Source organism: Gallus gallus, chromosome 4, assembly GCF_016699485.2.
Source record: "Gallus gallus isolate bGalGal1 chromosome 4, bGalGal1.mat.broiler.GRCg7b, whole genome shotgun sequence".
Classification (NCBI taxonomy): Eukaryota; Metazoa; Chordata; class Aves; order Galliformes; family Phasianidae; genus Gallus; species Gallus gallus.
In genome coordinates, this window is record NC_052535.1 from 16,013,846 (window position 1) to 16,034,144 (window position 20,299).

At 41.1% G+C, this 20,299-nt stretch overlaps 2 long non-coding RNA genes across 4 annotated transcripts in view; one reads left to right on the plus strand and one right to left on the minus strand.

Annotated features, from left to right (window-relative positions):
• The window catches only part of LOC101750610, a 478,463-nt gene that overhangs the window by 153,443 nt on the left and 304,721 nt on the right, over nt 1–20,299 (minus strand). The window lies entirely within an intron of this gene.
• LOC121110661 lies at nt 551–10,886 on the plus strand. Of its 3 annotated transcripts, XR_005859847.1 has the most exons (6): nt 552–655; nt 1,826–2,084; nt 3,067–3,241; nt 5,124–5,391; nt 6,199–6,279; nt 6,411–10,886. It is a non-coding gene; the product is annotated as an uncharacterized LOC121110661 (long non-coding RNA). The 3 variants fall into 3 exon arrangements; XR_005859846.2 differs by lacking the exons at nt 6,199–6,279; nt 6,411–10,886 and having other exon boundaries at nt 5,124–5,850; XR_005859848.2 differs by lacking the exons at nt 1,826–2,084; nt 6,199–6,279; nt 6,411–10,886 and having other exon boundaries at nt 551–655; nt 5,124–5,850.

A 20,299-nucleotide genomic window follows, 5' to 3' on the forward strand; every position in this document is an offset into this window, starting at 1 on the left:
TCCACCAGGCACTGGATGGAGCAGAAAGAGCTGAAGCTTCCCAGGCCTTGGCAGCCACTCCTCACCCCGTCCCTGGGTTTGTGTGTCTGAACCGCCCACCCACCTGCAGCATGAGCCCACACAAGCCCTTATTACAGTAGGTTCCTTTGAGAAGCTAAATACAAATTTGATTTTTACATGTTATATCCACTTTAGGAATTTGTGTAATTGCCAATCTAAACAACCCCAAGATTTAAGAACCATCCTCACTCTCTGCTTCACCATTTTAAAGAAATAAACACGAACCATAACCCCAGTGTGCAGCATTGCTTTTGCTATTTTAAAAGTCACGTCTTCCCTCCTAGTCTTGGTCATCACTAACATTACATTCAAATTCTACTTAGGAGAGATGATACTGTACTGCATTCCAAGTGCTGCACATAGATGCATAGATCCTACTACAACAGGGAACAGTGCGTCCGAAATCCAAGTCCCAGCCAAAGGATGCTGTTCCTGAATTCTCACTTGACAACCCTGCCAATCCTGACTTCTCTCGTGTACTCTAATCCCCCAAGAACTTGCCACACTTGCATAACCACAGCAACAATGATCTCAGGAGGATGCTGCATGGGAAAACACGGAAACGTCTGGAGGTTCAGAGTTCCACATGCACACGGTATTTGCATACTTTTCAGAGTTATCCTATACAAAATACTGGTACACCTCTTAAGAACACATTCACAGAATGTAACCTGAATAAAATTTAATATAAGAATGTTGAAAGGCAAATATGTGAGCAGTATAAGCCCCAGTTCCTAGCTTTTGTTGTTAGATTCATTTTTCTTCAGATCCCCACTCAAATTTGACTTTTATCATCAGGCATTCTGGACTTCAGCATTACCAATGAGAAGATGAGAGAACATGAACTTTTAACAGTGACATTCTTCACTGATTTGGTGGAATCAAGTCACGCATATTAGCAAGCTCTAGAATAACTTCTTACTGCTCTCACATTTTTGCTACCTTCCATTTGTTTTTACATTTTAGAACTAAAGGTTTTGGTACAAAGAGGGTGTCTTCCCAGCATGCATGACTGGGCAAACTGGAGATTTCAGCACCAGATAAATTATAATAAATAAGATGGCATAGGTAAGACCTAATTTTCTGTAAAAGCTGAAGTAGCGTACACTTTTAACCATTCCTCAAAAGGAGATTTCTACGTTATTGCTCCTCATACAGTGACTACAGAAGTAGTAAATCTGAAAATCATCTAGAAATAAGTAAAATTTTCTTGTCAAATCCATTTTAAGAGCTGAAGTTTAGTCCAAATGTGCTAATGCTTGCAAAACCTTCTCTGGAAAATTGTTTCCAGATGGAGGATGCAATTTTCACCATCAAAGCTAACCTGGAATAGCAGGTAGCATCGAGAGGCAGCCCTTCACCTGAGACAAGGACTTTGGCTCAGATCCCTTCTGTTTCTCATTCAACACAGATAAAAATGCATTAGCCACGTCCCTGGCAAGCCCTTAGCGCCAGTTCGTGGGCACATCCTTCTGTGGGTGGTGGTTTGTTCTTAAGGCCTTCTGTTCACTCTGAGATAGAGAGAGAGAGAAATTTAAAATTCTTTAACATTTTCCAAGACAATTTTACCCCCCCCCCCCCCCCCCCAACACCCATCTCTAAGGCTTATCAGATCTGTGACTAAATTTTATTAATGGGGAAGCGCAAATTATTTTAGAAGCATGGTTTACTGATGCGTGCTATAATGTTAATTTTTCTATACATTTTGCAATGTACCACCCACTGTAATTCTGTAATTCAGCACACACCTTTTTTTTCCCTTCAGTTTCAGTTCAAGTAGTTAAAAGTTGTGCTTATGAACAAAATGGCAGTGCCTCATCACTTGCTGACCTAAAGACTTGGAATTGTGACAATCTACTCCATCTACAGCACTGTAACATTGTCAGAAACATACCCAAAGGTCTTCCCTCTGAGCAGAGCAGAGGTTTAGAAGGCAGAAGAGCTGATAAGCCTTCGGGGCATGGAAAATTATCTACATTCAGAGAGACCGCAAACTGTCAAACTCTGGCAGTTGCTATGTAGAGGTGCGTAAGAAACAGTCTCATTCTGTAAGCTTGCCTGGCCACACCATACACGATGTTACAGTGATGATGTTTGCACATCTATCTTTGTAGCACAGGTGGATTGTTTGCGCTGTGTGACTGGCTATTGGTCTCATTGATGTCAAAGTATGGACAAGTGCATGCTAATTACTGCTATGCAACAGCACCAGCTAGCCATGTTAAGCCTGCAAAGTTCTCAGTTATCACAACTAGTCTTTACAATAACCTGGATTTTTCTTAGCACACCTGATGGCATTGAGGGGAATTTTAAGTTTCTCTAAAAAACTTAAGAATTGTAGCCTCTATTGGTGCAGATAAAAATATAGACATGCCTAAGAAACAAGGCACATACATATTTTTACATCTTTTGTTTTGCAGAGTCTGATTCATGATTCATAATGCGTAAGTTTGGTCACACCTCAGCTCTGCTGGAGGTGTAAGCTGTTTAAAGCTGAACAGTTTCCTAAAGCTGCACTTAAACACCTCTACAACAACTGCCTGTTTATCTGAGAAATGCCTTCAAAGCGCTCACTTAACACAGCTGACCTCACTTTGGCCAGATAGATGGATAGAGATGCTTATGTTACAGCCTCCTTAGGACACATGGGTACAAACTGCCTCCTTGCATCATGACCACAGAGGAAAACAGCCAATGCAACTTCAACACCTACATGTTCTCAATTAAAAAAAAAAAAGAGTGCAGTCTCCATGTAGTGGGGAAGGTTAACATAGCACTTCACAGTAATCCGAAAGCCATTTCTGGGAGCCCTGGGGAGAAGCTATTAAGTGGACCAGGTTTCCATACACATTATTGACTCACTTGAGTAAACTGAACCCTGAGCAAATTTTAAAAGACAGCCCATTTTTTTCCAGGTACCTCAAGCAGAGGGATAGGAAGTGGGCTGGGAAGAAGCTTAAAATCCCTTAACGTTCCTCAAACTTCTGACTTTATCTCTTCTTCCAGAAAGAGGTTGCATTTGGTTTTTGAGCTCCTAGTGAAATGCAAGAGCTAAAGTTGGATACAGAAAGGATCACCAGGCACACCCAGCCAGGAACAGCCTGACTGCTGCTGCTCAGTGCCCAAGTGCAGCTTTGGTGGATGCTTGCAGTGAGGACTCGCTCTGTCAACACAGTTCCTGGTACGTATTTTTTCATCTGATCAATTACACATTTAGAGAAAAGCAAATAGGTGATAGTGGCAAATTCAGAGTAATCAAAGCATAAGGAGGTTTTAAACCCAAACTCACCCCCCACAACTGAGAGGAATGATCTGCAGTACTTTCCATAGTTTATCTGATGGGGAAAATATAAAAATAAAAAATAAACTAAAAAAAAATAGATCAGTCTTCAGCTGAACTGTGGGTATTTGACACCATCTTAAAATATGTGGAGGAATATTAAATGCCTTTGCTGTTTTTGAAGTCTTTCTCCCTGGTCTCCATCTTCTCAGAGTACAGAAGCCTATTTATGCCTTTTTTATTCCCATTTCCTTCTACCCCTCTCCCCCCTCCAGTCACAATAAGACACAACAGGATAAAAATGCAAAATGAAGCTTTTTACTTAGACTTTGATTAATGTTGTTTTAACAACAGAAACACACCATACCCTAAACAAGACATTGGATCTACTATGGGATCCAGGACATCTGTTAGGGGACAAGTACGGCTAAACTGCACTTCATTATCTGAAGGACAATTCTTAAATATAAGTACATTCTAAGAACTGCAACAGATACATTAATGCCTTGTCCGGCAGCCAAGCCTGCTCATCAGTCTTCCAGAGTTGCTGTTCCTAGAAAGAGAATGGCAGAGAGGTGACACTGCCTGCAGAAACCTCCTTCATTAGAGAGACAGACAGTGGAAGAGCAATATCACCACATTTTGGGGAAAACAAGCACTTATAAGCAGAAGTCTGTTTAACCTTTGAGGTAGAAGTGTTATACAAATAGTTTAGATTTAATGTCTGATTTGTAGTATTACAGCAGCAGCGACAGATTTCTGCTGTGTATTAGGGGTTTGCTGGATCGAGCATGCACTCACTTATCATATATTTTGATGTGTGCATCATTACTGCATCCCAGGCAAAGAATATGGGTTAGGAGAGTTTTTCAGCACTGGCAATTTCTGAACATATCCATGAAGAATAGAAGTGGTTGTTATATAGAGAGCTCAAACCCTCAAAAGCATCTATGTTATGGGATATTGGTAGGAAGGTTTAGCCTCTACTACCATACCACCAACATCCAGCTCTGATGTTGTGGGCCAACATCATAAAATAGGAGGCATTGCTTTTGGAACAATCAAAGCCATACAGGCAGAAATGGAGAATCTCCCAGAAAGAAACCAAAGGTTTCTTAGAAAGCCATCATTACAATTCCAGACTCCCCCGCCCGCAAATGCTCTTAAAATTAGTCTCATTTGTTATGCTGCATTGCTAAACAAGAAGTAATTGTAACTGCTGTCCTACTGAAGCTGCCGATTTCCTTTTATACAATTAGGATTTCACATAGTTTAGAAATTAAAATCTGCTTGCCCAGGATGGACAGGCCAAAATGCTTGAGAGGTACAATTCTTCAGCCTGCAATACAGTAGCTAAATCCAATTAACCAAAAATCCTAAATAAAATGTACTGGCCTGTTTAAAATTCAGAAATGCTTAAAATTCACATTTAGGAAGCAATTGTGCAAGCAAAAGCACCCTCAGGGAGTTACACATACGAGCATGGTCAGAGCACACTCCACTGAGCTCCAACCATAACTTATCCAAAGGGAGCAGAGAATGGTGTCTGTGGGTGAAGCAGCACCATTCTCCTAAAACCCAGTACCAAATGAGCTTAATTTGGAAGCTCTCTTCAGAACACGCTGTTTTCCTCACAGAGAACAAATAATATCATCAGTTTAGAACTCTGGAAGAAAAAGATTAAGTGCTTAACAAGGAAAGAGGTGCAGACTTGTAAATACTAGTGTATTGAAAGCGAAGAATGTTGTCCTTTGTTTTTCAAATACATGTTTTATTTTGGCAGAACAAACTGATTCAGTGGAATCCAGTTGTTTTTCTAAGCTTCACTTCTGTCTTGGAAAAGCAGATGATGGTGACACTATTGGGAAAAGTTTTCCAGTTCAGTTCAAGAGGAAAGAGCCCTACATACCCAACAGAGGACAACTCAGTTAGGATGCACATAAGGACAGAAACAACCTGGATATAAATCCCTTCCCCACTGAACTCAGAAGCATGACCTCACTAGCCTTCTAGTGAAGAGAGGAACTGCATGTTAGTTCTGCAACAGAAAGGTAGGAACAAAGGAAGGTGTTGGCTGGTTCAGAGGATCTGACCATGCCCACTGGGGTGCTGGGACAGCATATCCATACTCTCTCCCGCAGACAGATGAAGATAAATGCTTGCACTGACATTGGCTGCTTTTGGTACTATTACCCTATTAAACACAATCTCAAGTCCCTTTAAGATGATTAAAAACCATGGAATGCTTCTGATCAGCTGAGTGCTTACACAACCTCGCTGTATGGCAAAGCTGACAGCCAGCCAAATGGCCCTACCACAGTCCAGGACGTCGGGACAACACAGCCCAAAGATGTTTCCAATTTCCTGATTATGTTCCCTCAAAGTAATATCACCCACAGAGAAAATCATAATGTGTAATTTGTACAATTGCAGCTTATAAAAGTTAATTATAAGAGTTCCTACTATCCCTGGCACAATATATACTTTTTAATAAATAACATTGTAATTGAGTACAATTGTCCACTGCAATCCCATTCCAGGTACCCAAAGGCAATTAGATTAATACTTGCACTACAGAAGGATGTGCAAACATCACATACATTAAGCTTTAAGAAATAAAAGGCTTTGACAGAATAGCACTGCTACAAAACAGCAGTAAACGAGTACAGTTTCCTTTAGAAGCTCACTGCAAGAGCAGAAGGGCTCCCACACTCAGAATTTGTGTGATCACTGTTGTAGCATTAGTTTTCTAACACACAGGAAAAATCTTGAATACACCAAGGATGTGTTGGAGGCAGCTTCACACCCCATCTCATGAAATTGCTTCTTTTTCCTCCCATGCTGACCAACAATCACAGAATGGCAGTGGTTGGAAGGGACCCCAAGATCATTGACTCCAACCCCCTGCTAGAGCAGGTTCCCTACAGCAAGTCGCACAGGTGAGCATCCAGATGGGTCTTGAATATCGCCATAAAAGGAGACTGCACCACCTCTCTGGGTAGTCTGTTTGAGTGCTCCACCACCCTTACCGTATACATCTCAATTTTTTATTTTTTTTTTTAATTTTAAGACAAGAAAAGAGCTAGGAAATTCTTTGAGAACCACTAGAAAGACTTCAGACACCACCCACCGCCCCAGAGTGCTCCATATCTGAGATTTAACTGTTGATCAATTATTATGGATATTGCTGTAGAATCCCCACTTCAGCATTTCTCAACAGTTTTGGACAAAAACAGGCAGTGTCTGTTCATGGTTGGAAAGGCATTAAGTCAGTGTTGCCATTCCAGACAGCACTGCATGCCTCCACATCAGCAAGCACACAAAACTCAGACCTAAGGAGTATTCTCTGTATGACTTGAAGTCCAGCACAACGTGTGTACAGGCCAGGTGAAAACAGATTACATGAGATTTTAATTACCCAAAGTAAGGAAAGTTTCACCTTACTGGTGCTTGAGGTTTTGAAGAAGCTTCAGAAAACAAAACAATGGTTACAAAAGACAGCAGAATCTCTGCGTGCTCCTCTGGCTTCAAGTGACAGAACAGTATTTACAACTTTCCACTAGAAAATGAGTGAGGCATCATACACAGCAATCAGAGCAAATGCATTGTGACACATATCAAGACCTTATCCCCACTGTAACTAACCAGAGGGGAGCTCAAGGGCACACATTTAGAAACCAGACAGTCCATAGAGTTTTGTTACTACTCCCCAAGAACAAAAGGGAAAAACCTATCTCATATTCTAAGGCTAGTTATGATGAAGATGTAGTGTCTGACATCATTCAAATACCTCAAACTTACTCCAGTAAGTATATAAGCAAAAAGAATAAAACACAGAACACTGATTTTACAGTTTAACGTACCATAGGCATCTAAATTCAACAATTGCAATCACTCCTAGTAATGTACATGTGAAGAGGAATTTAAGGCATCCAACACTTTCAAAGAATCTTCTAACAGAGACCTATAAAATGCCAAGTTATGCCATAGCTAAGTAATTTTATGCATTAAGGTGATGTGCTTTGAAGAAAATCCAGGAAATCTGCATGACAATACCTGAGCTGCAGAATTATGAGTAGAATGCTTCCTGTTCCCCAGCCTCCCCTCAAAACATGAATGCTTTCAGTGAAATGCAGGTTTATGCTACGCCACTTTGACCTTTGCAGTATATTTGAGCAAATGGGCATTCCATCCGTTTCCCAGAGGCTAGTCAGACTGTAAACAGCAGAAAACGAGGAATTGCAGCCAATCTAATTACAGAATATTGAAAAGGTCAAAGAAGTGCACCAAACCAGTATAATTTTCAAAATGAAAGTTGTCAAGAGCTCTTGGATAAAAAGAAGCACAATGGAAATAAAGTATGCCATCAGTATTGACGCTCTGGCCTGGGGAAGGGGGCAACCCAAGGTTCCTACCAGGAGCTGGAAAATGTAAACCCATTTCTATGTAGCAGGCTAACATGGGTTGCAAAATGCCAAGCAACAACTGTCTACAAGTAGTTTTTAATAATACCCCAGTTCTCTTAGGGTAGAATTTAATTGAACCCATGTTAGGGGGCAAAAAAAGCAGTGGTGCAACTACTGAACCATTGCCACTGTATGGCCACAATATGGCCAATATTCCCCACACAGGCTTACACACACCGTGAAAAAGAGATATCAGCCACACATAGCTGTCATATCCATAGAACTGCTGCCTCAGAGCAAGCTGGGCATTTAGTTAGTTAACTGTTTTACAAGGACTCCAAAAGCAGAACAGTAACTCAAGATCAAACTATTGGAATAATATCCACAAAAATCTATCATCTCCCTTCCAAAGGTATACTTAGAAAGACCACAGTCAAGCAGATATATCAGGAGGAACTAATATATACCTGTAAAACAATGGTACATAAGTGTGCTACGCATACCTCTTGGTAATACATTTCAGCTAATAAGAACAAATATGTGCTCTGAAATGAAGGCACTGGGAGAAGAAGAGCAAGGCAAGTAAAATAAAGAAGCCTGTATTCCCTCTCAAAGAGAAGAGGACTGCTCTGTAAGGCTCTGGGAAGGACAGAGCAATTCAAAAAGGCTTAGAGCAGACAGATGTTGCCTTGAGAGATGGCAGGATCCAAATTTACTGGCTAAATTAGCATCAAAGAAGAGAAAAGGAGAAGAGACACATCCCTGGGGCAATACTGGCCACTCAACACAGGGCAGGACGGGGCCCTACAGCACATGGCACTGGGCATGCACTCCCTGACCACTCAGGTCCCCATGACATGGGGTGTGCTACAGCAAGCATGCCAGTGGTGCCAGCGCCAGTGGTGCCAGCTTGCTGCATTGCTGGGAAACAAAGAGCCACCAGCTGCAAGGCTGCATGTACTTGATGTTACCCCTTTGCTCCCAGAAGCATTTAACAATGCAGGCATTACTTAAACCTGAGCATCACAAGCCAGCAAAGGGACCCCTTCAACATTCTGGCTGCGACAGGGGAAGGAAATGACAAAGGCCATCTCTGAAGGAAACACCATCTCTTCTACCTGAGGAAGTCTCACTATCCAGAATCAGCATGGCAGCTTTAATTCACAGAAAGTGAATCTGAAAAGCTACAGAACAAAACCATCAGTGCACACTCTGAGCTCATCCCAATAATAGAGGCTGAGCTGACGTTATTGCTACCACAGCTAGTGCTGTTCTGCTGATACTTTCCAGAGGAGTAATTCTCTAGTAAATGTCTCCAATCAGGATCGATCTGTGCCACACATACTGGATAATTCAGAAAAAAAACACACTAAACTGTATCTGGCCGCAGCCCTCGCCCCCACTGTTTGTCAGTTCTCAAAACATTTCTCACTCAGATCCCAGCAATCATGATGAAAAGACTCATCCATCTTTATTACTTCAAAGGGAATATATTACCATCTAAAGTGTCACTTAATTTTCTACACCAACTACGTATTTTCTAGTGGACAATTTACATGGAAATCGTACCCACGGCACAGAGAAAAGATGATTAATGGTCAATCAAATATAAGTTTCACTGTAACAAATATTTTGTTATCACCAGTCACTATGATTTATTGTGATCTATAAAGCCTACTCTCAAAAAAAATGACCATCTCTAAAATGAATTTGTGTGTTCCTCCCAGGAAAATTCTATTTTTGACCATTTTCAAAACATACGAAAATAGCATTATGAGATATGTCACAAATCATGCACACCTTCCTATCAGCCATTCTGGCCCAGCTGTGGGTTCTGATACAGCCCATATGAAACAGCTTGCAAGGGTGGTTCCATTTATCTTGGTTTCATTGTTCAAGCTCAGCTAGAAAGGAACAATTCTCCTGCAGCCTTGGCCCAATCCCCAGGAGGGTGCAGGTCCCAGCTCCGCCAGCCACCTCCTTCCATCAGCATTAATGGCTCCATTATGAGCACACCACAGTCACTGCCCAAGGACATGCAAGAACCCTACAGTGTAGTGGATCCCTTGGTCTCTCCCATCAGTGACGACTCATCAGCTTCTAACAGGGAAACCAACAGCATTAGAGGTGGTGCCACGCGCCTTACAATCCTAGTCCTCACCCTTTCTCTGGCTCTCCTTTTCCTGCGCACTGTTGCAGAACAGCCCCCGCCCCACACTAACCTGGGAGAGAGAAATAAAATTACATGCAATGGTCATTTTTTTTTTTAAATAAGAACTCCACTATAAAGTCCCTATGGATTGTTCAAAGTAATGTAGCATACAAAAATATTGCAAGAACATACAGCTGTCCTGAAAACTATTTCTTGGCTCTAAAAATGCACTCTCTGCAAAAAATAATTATTATTATTATTTTATAAACAAAACTTTCCATAAATACGCTCTATAAACTGCCTGGCAAGAAGGGCAGGAGGAGTTTTCAGGGCCAAGACTCTACAAAAGAATAACAGCTAAAGAACAAACTAAACACTTTCCATATGGCAAATGATGCCAAAAGCTACTCCCATTAGAAAGGAAGCCAACAACACCAACTATACCATGTCTCTTTACTGCAACTTCTTTGAATTTATTAAGGATGTGCAAGCAGGTTGTGAGACCAGCTGAGCTCTGCCCATCCCCAGCAGCAGCACTCTCCAAGGAAGGCTGCACGACAGCACTACATTCACCTAGGGCATAGTGGGGGCTCAGCTGTTGCCTCTAGAGGACTTATCTGTGCAGAATTAGCGCTCCACCTTACCATGCAGCATTTCTAAGTGCAGCCTTGAAATAACATTCGTTTTGTTACACGATTCCTAGCAGAAGTTCTTCTACAGGGAGACATTCTTGGGAAGACAAAATCCCTTCCTCTTGACCACCGTGCTGGTAATACAGAGATGCAAAATGTCTCAAAAGAAGCATGACAAAGCCACAGCTGCCATCCCTCATCCATCAATCTCTGTTTAAATAGAGGCTGAAAGCTTTTTGAACATAGGGTACAAAAAATAACTCAGTCTTACTGGGAAAGCCCAGATTGTCATGCAGAAGCTGCTGTGGTACAGCTGAGGGCCTGCTGCAGTGTGTGGGCAGACTGCAGCTCCAGAGACCAACACTGCAATACTCGTTGCTCTGAGACTATTGTTTTGATGATGGCAGCAATGTGGTGCAAAAGGGTATTTCCTGGCCTGTGCTATTGGCACATTCACCCATCATATTAATAATGCCATAATGCCACTCGTCCCTACATCATAAATTCTCACCTTGTTGGTGCATAAACCAGCTGCAAGGCAGGGTGTGCTTGGAAACAGATGGCTCTGAGTACATTTCTAAGCCCTGGTGACATTTCAAGGCCAGGCTAGATGGGGCTGTGAGCAACCTGGTGTAGTGGGATGTGACTGCCTATAAGCAGGGGGGCTGGAACTAGACGATCTTAAAGGTCCCTTTCAACCCAAACCATTCTAGATTCTAACCCCAGGATTTGCACTTGTCAATTTCACTACACAATCTGTATGGGGTTTTTTGTTTGCTTCATCCAGAGGTGTGGAGAATATCATCAGTCCTGCTTTCCATGGCTCTATTACAAGGGGGGGTATGTTAGAAACGGAACTACTTTCTGCCCCCAACGTTGTCACTACTAAAGAGAGAGAGAGTAAGAAAAGCCCAAAGATGCAGGCAACAACAACTGGAGGACTTCACAAAGTCTATGTGAAAGAGCCCAAAGCTCTGTCACCACTGCAGTTTCTGCTTTCTGACCCAGGCACTGCAGGTGGCAGAGGTCCCATGGTTATCTGCCTTCTTTCTGTTTGCACAGGGTAAAACAAACTCAAAACGCACTACACAGCCTTTGCCTAAAGCAATTCACCTTCATGATAATCTTCCTCGATTCCTTCACTTTCAAGAGCAGTTATTTTGCTGACATGGTCTTAAATTTTCCCTTACTTGAGGAAATCTTGTCTACTGCAGCATCCAATTCTACCAATGCAAGTACAAAGTGACCCAGGTGAGAGCATCTGTAAAGCTAGTTATTTTGTGATTTCCACATCATGTTTAATCCCATGAAAGTGGCTTAGGTCAGAGCACCTCGAGTGCTTAGCTAACCACCTGTGTACGAGCAGCACCACCCACAAGAACACTTCTGGGCAGAGCATGCCACAAGCAGTTTCTATGGCAGAAGAGTACTTTTTGTCCCACAGTGACCAGTTATGATAAAAACACGGTGACATCTTGAAAATCCTCTTGTGATAAAGAAAAATAAAATAGCATATTCATGCCTGTTCTGCAGAAAGTGCTCATCTCTGAAGAAAAACTGTTACTATGGAAGCACCAAATTAAGAACCAATTCCAGGTGCATTAATGGACAACGTAGCACACTGCTCCCACTTCAGGAAAATTATTTTCCCCGGTTCCTTTTTAACACTGACTTCACACATGGCTTTTTTAATTTGTTAACAAGCTACTCCAGAAAGAATCTGATCCTTGCAGCACCTCCAGGCACTGTTCTATCACATAACATCATCCTGAAATAACTCTCCTGTAAGCAAAGTGTCTTTCTGAAACACCTGTAAACCTTACAACCAGGCAGGTGCATTAATTCATTCATTCTACAGTTGCATCTGCAACTATTCACTACCTTTGACTTCATTTAGGGTCACAAGATCGATGCAAGCTTCCAGTGCAAAAAAAAAAAATTGGGCTTATACCACAGAATATGATACTAAAGTATATAAGCAGATCTTGAAGGAATTTTATACACTAGAAATATATGTTCTGGCACAGTAAGCAAGACTGGAGTACCCCCAAAACTAACATCTCTTCTCAAATGTCAGCAATAAAAAAGATGCAATAAAGCAATGTAAGAAGTAAATTATTGTATCTCATGAGATTTTCTACTGAACAGAAGAACAGTCATGCTCTTAGTGATAAATGCAAAACAAAGAGTTTTTCTCCACATTTAAGTTACTATATTTAAATAGCATCTTTTAATTCAGTATACTAAATTGTCACGTAATCAAGAATAATTTTAAGCCAATCTGAAGGAACAGAGCCCTGAAAGGTAAGTTGGTTATATTTCTGCTAAGGCCATACTGAATAAGGCCAAAGTCCTTTTGACTGGCAAGATGTGTTTCACGAAGCTCTATCCTGCTGAAATACACTGCTTTCCAGGCAATGAGTCAAGGGGGTGGTCAGAACCCATGAGAGGGTCTCCTCCAGAAGAATGCAACCCCAATCATTTACCCAGCAGCCCTGCCACCACACATATTGGAGTCACCCAGTGAGTGAAGAGCTCTCATACAAATAATTGTTGCTTTTCTGTTGAACAGCATGCATTTCCAATTTCTCTTTTAGCAACAACAGCTGAGCAGCAAATGCAAGGCACTTCATTTATCAGACTACAGTGCTGACAGAGGTAGTACAACCAGGCAGCCTCTTCCATCTGTTAAATATATGCCTCTTTTCCCCCATAGCTTTCCTTCTTCCTTCCATAGAAGGAAGGAGCACAAGCATTTTTATGCTAAATATTTTGGCCATATATACAATTTTTGCCCTATTCTTCTCTAACTGACAAATCAAATTCCTCACGTCAGACCAGCACAGTCATTTATGCCACTCATTGTTTGCTCACAAAAGTATATATTGAGAATATAATATGGTATTGTCAGATCAGAATGACAGCTGATGGTAATGCAAATTCCTCTGTACTCTGGTTGCCAATATTATAGTCTAACATTTGTTGAGGCTTAGTGCTTCATGGTAAAAAGAGAGCTGAGCTCTTGCTTCAGACTGCAGCGAGATTGAGTTTAGGAAGCACAAAGCTCAATGACAGTACACTAAATAAATTCCAAAAAGTTTGGAAGAAATTTTGGAACAAAGGTGCATATGATACATTCTCAAGGTCAATGACTGAAAGTCTCAGTATGCAAAAATGACTTTAAAACAATCTGTTCAATATTTTCCCGATACTGGTTCGCAAAGAGGAAGAAACAGCTGTTGGTTTCTTTTTAGAACCCAAACTCAGTCTCTTAACACAGCTCGTGTTTGTGCTTAGTAGCACCTTAAGGTAGAGAAGATTTACCATTCGATGTGTAGATTCACGTTAGGTTGTAATCACTTCTCAGAGCAATAGACATTTTTTTTGCAAAGGACTAGAACCTTCCTCAGCTGTTGAATTTGCTACCAGTTGTTTTGTAGTAAAAAGGAAAAGAAGGGTAAGTGAAATCAAACCAAGACCATCTGCCGCAGCAGAGGCCCAGCTGTCCCACCAGCTCTGCTCAAAGCTCCCTCTCACTTTCTGTTCTCTGCAGCCTGCCCTTGTTTCTTTGGCAGCCACAACATGACCCAGTTCTTCTATAGTAAGAGAACATTTAAAGGGAACAAAGTTGGGAAGAGAGCAACAAGCATACAGTCAGACCACACACCATTTTAAAAACGAACAATAGATGTCAACAGTTTACTGTCCTGTTTCCCTTTTCAAACTCATTACAGCCTTTTCTTTTGACTGTTGATGCCCCAAAAGATGGATGTGGTCAGATTCTGAAAGGATGAGCATTAGAAAATAAAGTCCTGAAGAACAACTTCTACATACTGACCCTGTTCCAGCCTGTAACAGCAGACAGATACAATGCGTTTGAGAAAGATTACCAACTACCAATTAGTAATTTCTAGGAACTCTTAACAACAAACTACAGAGCAGGAACCATCAGAATCTGGAACATTCATGAAATGAGATGTTAACAATTGCAACATCCTCATCACCACCATGCCTTTTTGGTATGATGGGCATCTAGAAAAGGACCACCTACTGCTAGCAAACAAACGTCAATTTAACTTTGCTGGGCCACATCCAGTACTGTGCATACTTATGCCATCTTTTCCATATGACATTTTCATCCTCAGCTCCTTATTGCCTTGACAAAGAACAAGAGTTATGAAACATAACTCTAAAGTGAAATTTAAAGCAAACAAAACTCCATCTTACTTTGTCTTCTGAGGAAGGCTACGCAGCCAAGTCAATCTCTGATCTGAAGCTATTAGTTCAGGTGAAGAGCATGGCTATAATGGAAATTTCCTAGTTGTTTTGTACAGCAGGGGAGAAAAGCTTACTCCTAGGAAATTTGTTGGAGGCTGTCCTGCTTTACTGCAATTTTATGCTTGCATTTCTTACTATCAGAAGAGATTCAACACCCACGGGATTAGTTCCCCTTCTCCATTAGCCTGTCTTTAGAGAAGCGCACAATAAATAAGCAATAAACTGTGGCACACTATAAGCAAGCCTCTCCATCTCTGTTCATTTTGTCTCCTTTCTGCCTGAAGTCCTTCTCTGGTGGTTCAGCAGCAGCTCCAAAAGCTGCTGATCTCTGGGCTGCAGCTAAAGCTGACCCCGTGACTCTTGGTGCTCCTTCAGCATGCCGTAGGCATGGCCATGCAGGGAAAATATCAAGGGTCAGTTCAAGGGAGGGTATTATAGAAAGGTTGACTTTTGTAAGCAGCATATATTAGGAGATACTTACTGAATACAAGTTAATGGACTCTCTGACAGACAGAATGGGTTTAATTTTCCTCCCATAAAAAAAAAAAAAAGCAGGGAAGACAAGCCTTAGATCTAACCCAGAAGAGTCATTTATGTTCTGTAGCACATTTTAACAAGACTGCAGACATCCCTCTCTCAAGTTAGAAGTGCCAGAGCAGTACAATTTACAGGCATCCAGGTAAGTTAGGTATCCTCATATTTGTTCATCTCTACGTAAAGCAGCACAGTGTAATAAATCTTATATAATGCAGAATTCTAAAATACAAAGTTTTGTTGTTTTTTTTTTTTAATAAAGCCATCTTAACTACATATACAGTTCCACAGTTACTCCAGAAGCCTGCTAACAGCCCAATACAAGCGTCACACAGCTTTCCAATCACTTTGGTGAAAGTCACAGATTTGTTCAGATGTCCCAACTCATGTTTTCTTTTTAAATATATGGTAGTACTTTGCAGAAACACAGAATGGCTTGGGTTGGAAGGGCCCTTGGAGATCACCCAGTTCCAAATCCCTGCTGTGGGCAGGGCTGCCAAGCACTAAGCCAGGCTGCCCAGGGCCCCATCCACCTCCAGGGATGGGACATCCTTCACAGACACATCACAGTGACTTACAACTGACAAAGCCAATGAGTATAACAGCATCATATGGCTCCAACACTACTGGCATCCCAGTCACACGTGTGGACATGTACTTGGTATTTAATGCAGAGGCTTCTTCAACATAAAGGAAAATAAATCTAGCAAACATTGTGTGCTTATCTTCCAATTTAATAGATATTCCCTAAGCATCTGACCTGGACATACATGAAAACAGGTGACAGAAATGGAAGATGTAAACAGTGTGTTATTTAAACCTGCAAAATTAGGCTTAGTGATACCACACTGTCAGAAATACACATCTAGTATAGTGAAGATACAAAAGAGAGTGTGCTACAGCAATGCCAAGTGTTCATAGTTGCTCAAAGACAAAAACACCCCCTCTCTGCCTCCCTTCCCCCCCAGCTTAAATTTTCATAGAACCTGCATACAAATAGGTGGTTCATTAAGTATGGATTCCTGACTAAGCTTGAGAGAAAAAAATGCACCATTTTCCAAGCAAATTTCCCAGGATGTGGCTGTACATGCATTTGCTCTGGAAACAGGGGTACCAACATCAAGTTTTTGATAAGCTCTGAAGCTCATGTTGCAAAATAGTTGTCTCCAGAAACTGAAGCCAGGAATGACAGTGTGGCTAATGGGAAATTGGTGTGGCTGAAAGAACCTTTATCAAGAATCTAAAGATAAGGACTCCAACAATGTGCCGAAAAGAGTTTAATCAATACTTGTTTTAGTACAAATATTACTTTGCCTTACTACATGATTTTATTAACTTCCAACTGTGGGTAATTTTTATGCCCCAGGCATTCAGCTTTAAGCAGCTCTGTCTGTGAATGGCTCAGCTTGACCAATTATGAAATAAGGGCAATGTGTATATGCAGGCCTGAGATAGCATGCAATTCATTTCTTTTATACCAATAGCTCTTAATTTTCCTCTTAACATACATATACAGCAAGGTTTCAGGGGGAAAAAAAAAAGCAGCTCTCAGAAGCTGCTTTTTTGTCTTGTTTTTAAAGAGCTACAGAGTTGCAAGACATAGCTAGTCACATCCTGTCCTGTCCCATCCCCAGTCTTGCCAAGCTTAATGAGAGCCTTTACGTGCGTACATGTCTGAAGATAAAAGTACAGATACATCACTTCACTACTGGACACATTCCCCCCCTATTCACACCCCACAGTCTATAGCCCTTCATGGCCTGTCCAGTGATGGTCACAGCTGTATCCAGCCACCAGCTGTGTGGGAGCATGGGACAGAGCCCCTCATGGAGCACCAGCCAGGAAAAAGCCTGGGCTTTTGTTGTCAACAAGAATAAAAATGGCCAAACGCATAGTTTTTTGTTAAATAGCTTTGATTGATAAAACTTGACAGGTTTTAGCATGTCTGTTTACTTCAATTTAGGGTAACCATCTGATTCTTCTGTCATACTCAAAGTTATTTTAAAGCATAAGACTTCTAGTGAGCTTCAAACCTCATACAAAATTGACTTTAGCACATATACTACTACTGGTGTCTGATGCTGATGAATTACCCTGCTAGTGAAACACAATTTCTACTAAATCAACAAATAGTTTGCTATAAAGGCCATAAGATACACTCAGTTCCTACAACAAAGGCTCCCATTTCCTCTTCATTAATCCTTGTAAGCAAGATTCAATAGATAAGGCCAGCTTCCAGGAGTTTTATGGTGTTCTTAGCCATTTTGAGGGAAAAGAAAGAACAGCCCAGAAGTTAATTTAAGCCGTGTGACCCAGTAGAGTCCAAGGCCACTATTTCAAACACTTCTCTCTTATGATTAGTAGGTAAAAGCCTAATTTTCCATGATCTCCCAACTCACATTACTGAAAAATAATCTTTCAAGCGCTCAAAATGCCGCAGGTATTCGCCAAAAATCTCCTCCAGAAAGAAAAGTACCTAATTTGAAGATAACACTTTTGATTTTTATGTTCTATAATACTCTCTCATTTTTAGAACCTACAATAGCTCAGTTTTAAAACATTATTGCTCTGCTTTCATTTAAAAAAAAAATGGACTCGAGAAGTCAAAAAGAGGAGCAAAAGGTCATTAATATTCAGAATTGGAAAGCTATTTTTGATGCAGCCATTTTGCTTCAGTGAAATGCAGCCAAGAAAACCATTCCCACAACATTTCCACCAACAAGGAGAAGCAATTCTATAATCTCTCACAGTCACTGCTAAGAAAATATACTTTCCCCTTGAACAGGTGAAGTATTATTGAAACTCTTAATTTATGGTTGCAGCACAAAGCACAGTGAGACAAGACTTTTCAAAACAAACTGGCAGATGGTATACAGTTTGGGATATTCTGCCAACAGGCTCCATCAATAAGCTGGAATTCTTTACCCAGTGTCATATTATGCAGGGCCTAAATTTGGAGTAGCAGGACACCTAACACATTCTAAGCTCTATTCAGCCTCCCACCAGACCTACGCTTCCCCCTGCCCCCAGCACACAGGGACTCCCTGCCCCAGACAGAACCAGGCAGGTGCCACGTGTGGGTGAGCACAGCATGAGCATCGCACTGAGCTCAGCACACTCCTCTGGGCTCCAACTCAGGTGCCTTGGTGCATGCAGGAGATTATAGAATCACAGAGGTTGAGAAAGACCTCTAAGATCATCCAGTCCAACCGTCAATCCATCCTCATCATGCCCACCAAACCATGTCCCTCAGTGCCACATCTCCACATTTCTTGAATCCCTCCAGGGATGGGGACTCCACTTTGGCAGCCCATACCAATGCCTGACCACTCTTTCTGAGAATGAATTTTTCCTTGTCTCCAATCTGGGATGGAAATCCCACTTCAATAGATCAAAGATCACCACAATTTTTCATAAAATTCCTACCCTTGCTGCACCTGTAGAGTGCATATCTACTGACAGTGCAAGCCAAAATTCTGCCACCAGTCTTCACGTGGCTTAGACCACAGGATCAGAAGCACCTCAGAACCCTATTAACTAACTGCATACTCCAGCAGTTTGCTGTATTTTCACTCACTACAGGAGTCTTTGTTCTTACTAGAACATTATTCAGGAAAGAGTTTGCTTAGGTTATGCTATCCAGATACTCACATTCATATTTATTTATTTATTTTAGGAGCTTCTGTTCTTTTTAGTGACATACATATCAGGATCAAGTCAACTGGAAAACTATTTTCTCCTTTTGGTTTTTGATATTCTACTCAGTGAAAACATTTCTTCTTCTAAATCCACATACTGCTTTACTCAAATTGGTAAGAATCAGGATTTAAGTCAACACAGTAGTACAAATAGTGTTAGAAACATTCTATTATCTGTGGAAAAAATTGAAGATGTACACTGAATGCTGATTAGTAAAAAGTCAGTGAACTTCACATCTGTAAACGCTGGATCAATAAAATAATACTCCAAATAGTAACAAAGACCCATCTACATCTTGTGAAACCAAGTTCAGGCAAATGGAAAAATAAAAGGAGAAAGCTAAACCCGAAGAGCAACAAAATCCCAACCCTACATTGATTGCTGTGTCTCACCAGTGGCTTGATCAGCTAGGAAAAAGCAAAGCACCTCTCTGACTCTAGAGTAACACCCATGCTTTCACACGCACCAGAACCAGGAACACACCGTTCTTCCACCACATGCTACAGAGATAGAGTCTCATTCAGATTTAGAGTCGCAGCTTTTCCTACAGCACTTCTTCTCCTCTATTAAAAATGAAGTTTGTGTGAGTTTACAGAGCTCCAGTTTAAAAAAATAAAAAAACCACAGTTCAGTATTGTAACTGAACCTGTTCCTTATTTGAGGCAATAATTAAAGCATATATTAATGTCATTACAGAGGAGTTTACACTGAAGATGCCCAAATTCCACCCAGAAGCTCTGTCAAGACTTTTTTTTTTTAAACCTCAGCACATAACACAAGAGTGTGGACAATGTTCTGTTCCAGTAGCAAATTCACAAGGAGTATGTCTGCATTAAAAGCCATCAGTAATTTTTAACACCATTAATTCCCCACCTCAGCCCATAGTTATGTAGATGAGATCTACAGAGACATATGATGTAAGCAATATCATTAGACGTAGGCTACCACATGACACAAAGCAGGTATAGATTATTGATTAATAAAGGAGCCTTGAAACAAGGGCATTCAGTCCCACCAAGCCCCACAGTACAGTTAAGCCTCTGGTCCTACTCATCAGGGCACAGAGCCTCTCAAGAACAGAGACATAAGCTCGTTTCCCATTCTGTATGAGGATGAAGCCATTTCTCCACAGCAGTTCTTGTGGCTAATCATCATTTCTAATACAGATGCAGCAATTCATTGTCACTAAAGAAAAAAGATAGCTACTACACGAATTAAATAGTGAATATGCTGCCTGTTCCAGAAAAGAATTATAATA